Raw genomic sequence first — 3,394 nt, forward strand, 5'->3', positions numbered from 1 at the left:
GTGTTGTTGAATCACAGACAGTGTTCTTGTACATATTTTGTTGTTTTTTTATGAATCTCTTCACCTGGACAGTTTCTCCCTGTGTATATACTGAAGTCCTCTAGTTTGCTGTAAAGAAGCGCTACAGTTGTTGTTTATCGTGTTTTGCGACTCAAAAGCCAATAAGTTATTCCAGACATTGTCGCACATTTTGTGCATCAATCACCGCAGGAATGTGAATCGTGTTTTTTTGTTTTGTTTTGTTTTTTTTAACTCTCCCCGGGCTTAACGGAGCCAGCCATGTTGGTGCTCCGTGGCCATTTTGTGGAAGTGCCTCTCACACTCCACTCGATAGACAGAGTAATGACAGGCGGGCCCAACCACCACCACCACCACCACCACCATCTATCTATCTATCACCCTGCGCTCCATCTTTGTCACCCTCCTCATATAATGGACCATAATGGAGCGGGGGGCGCGGTGCATGCATCAGAAAGGTGCAGCAGAATCACATTTCTTTGATAAAGAAGCAGGTAATAAATGGTTCGTCATAAATTCTGCGGCCCTGGACCTGACGACAGCATCGGCAGGAGCATGTGTGTGTGTGTGTGTGTGTGTGTGATGATGAGCTTCATTACACAAGTCCAATTGGCCCGTCGCATGGATGCGGGCACAGTTCAGTGCCTCGGCACAAAAGCGAGCTGATGAAACTGCCTTCTGCTGACAATCAGGAGAACTAGGTCACCTCTGCAGCAGCATCCCAGAGGGCAAGCAGTGTGTGTGTGTGTGTGTGTGTGTTCACACGGCCCCCGAGGAGCTGAGCACATGGACGTATACTGTCTCAACACACGACACATGACACACACGTGGACAAAAAAAAAAAAAAAGATGGAGGCAAAAGTTCACACGCTGCAGTTTAAAAAAAAAATCCCCTCATGGGTAAATATTTCTACGTGGGAGCTGAGATTTTGACTCGGTGTCCACACTTTTTTTCTTGTGACACAGGTTTTAGGCATGAGTGTGCAGACGTCCGAATGTATTTATGCCCTTTACGCATTGTTTTTACTACTTCTGTGAAAAAATACTTTGCTGTAGAAAATGATGTTCTTTTTTTTTTTTTTTTTTTTTTAAATGTCAATAAATGTGAATCTCATGTTGTGCTAAACATGATTGATTTTTTTCAATATGGGATAATGGACACGGGATGTGGGGGGGGGGGGGTGGAAAGAAGATGGTATCAACAGAAACATCATTCATCAATGATGTTTCTACAGTTGCATCAGCTCCTGCTGGAGCAAACATACACACATTTGTTGGGGGGAAAAAGGCAAAATCTGTAGTGAAGTATTGGTCCATTGTGCAGAAATAATCAATACAGAGATTAACCTTGTAATGCGTGTGTGTGTGTGTGTGTGTGGAGAGGGCCGCCGCTGCTCAGCTCCTTGATTAATCATCACCATCACTCCTCGAAAAACCATTTACAGCTAACTGCCTCATCAGCTTTGATTATCCAGGGTTTTCACTTGTGTCCAAACGGGCGATTGGAAGACAAAGGGGATCAAAAGCACTTTTTTTGGTGTCTGTATTTTACATTACATTGAAATAACAAAGCACAAGTTCAAACAGCACCTTGTATTCTCCACCACACACAATGCAGATATTTGCATTATTGTCTGCACCGACCAGCCAGGATCTCACATCACCTTGCCTCAGTGCAGCTGTAAGACTCTTTCTGTCATGTTTGGTTGCTATTGGAGCCTCATTCACTCATTTCTGAAAAAAAAAACAGAAATACAGAGAAAACCCGAGTGCACCCACACACCCACCCACCCCCAAACAGAGCAGCAGCACCAGCTTGCCAGACGCATGTCCCTTTGGCCTGCTGCAGGTCTAAATGACTGTAATCAGAGGATGAATAGCAATCAGCAGCCTTGTATGAGCTGCTGGCAGAAATCCTGACCCCCGGCTTTTTCTCTCTCTCTCTCTCTCTCTCTCTCTCTCTCTCTCTCTCTCTCTCTCTCTCTCTCCTCCTCCAATCAGACCACTGCATTCCATTCACAACTAACTAAGATGTGCACTTACAGCTATAAGCACTTCCCTCACATTCGATGGAGGAAGCACTTTCCTCTCTGTTTTTTTTTTTATTTGAGTCCTTTTATGCCAATCTGACCGGAGTCAACTGGATTGATGAGGGGGATGACAGTGTGAGATGAAGCTGCTGTATGTGTGTGTGTGTGAGTGTGTGTGTGTGTGTGTGTGTGTGTGTGTGTGTGTGTGTGTGTGTGTGTGTGTGTGTGTGTGCGTGTAAATGTAACCACACACACACACATGCATTTCAAATGTAGACTTTAATTTCTGCAGCTGATGATGTGTTCAAGTGAGGCAGGAAACGGGAGAATCAGAAGTGCTGTAGATTATACATATATATATATATGTATGTATATATTATAGAGTATGTTTTAACCATATAAGGTTCTCCGGCTTGTCCTCATAGGAGAACCCTTTTTGACTCCTTTTTATAAAGGTTCCACCGGGAAGAAGAACACTTTATTCAGCAGGGGTTTTAAAGGGTTCTCTGGATCCAGTAGTGTTACCAAGAACACTTGAACTACCCTTTCTTTGGGAAAGGGGTTTTTCAGAAGCAAATGGTTCCAGGTAGAACCTCAGCCCTTGTAGAAGGACCCTTTTGGAACCCTTATTTCTAAGAGTGTAGATATAGCATTTCATGTAATAGTTCAAGTACAAGAGGAATATAATAAAATGTATATGTTTTAGATTCAGAATGACATTGTACGGGATATGGGAATTATGAAACATCCATAATTTAAACTCTAAGAACTGTTGCCACAGTCATTCGGGACATGTTGTGTGTCAGTTTAACTATATTCACATATTCTGCATATTTTTCTTAAGGTTTCGATGACGCTCACTCAATAAATCAACTTCTTATGTCCTAAAAAAAAACAGTTAAAATATGTAAAAGTAAAGAGAAACCAAGTTTCACTTTTGTAAATAACAGATGAAAGGCTGACAATGAGGTATAAAAGGGGGTGGGGGGTGGTGGAGCAAAAAAATAAAATACATTTAAAAAAAAAGCTTATCTGCCATTAGAGAGGGGGGTGCCTCTGTCACATGACTGACTCCCCCCTCCCTTCTCCTCTCACTCCCCTCCCACCAGGAGTGCATCCCAGCGTTTATCTCCACCATCCAGCCTGGACGTCTCCTAGCAACGGAGCACGGATCATTTAACTGCTCCTGCATCTTCTGTTTTTATCCCTGCAATTGTTACCGTGTGCCAACAGTGTGCCTTTTTAACCGCCGTTATTCACATATTCGCCACCAGTCAGGCTCCAAAACAGAGTCTGGACAATGGTGTGTTGTTTTTTTGTATTGTTAGTACTTGGGGTTTTTTTTG

The sequence above is a fragment of the Microchirus variegatus genome (genome assembly GCF_963457635.1).
Source record: "Microchirus variegatus genome assembly, chromosome: 7".
NCBI lineage: Eukaryota > Metazoa > Chordata > Actinopteri > Pleuronectiformes > Soleidae > Microchirus > Microchirus variegatus.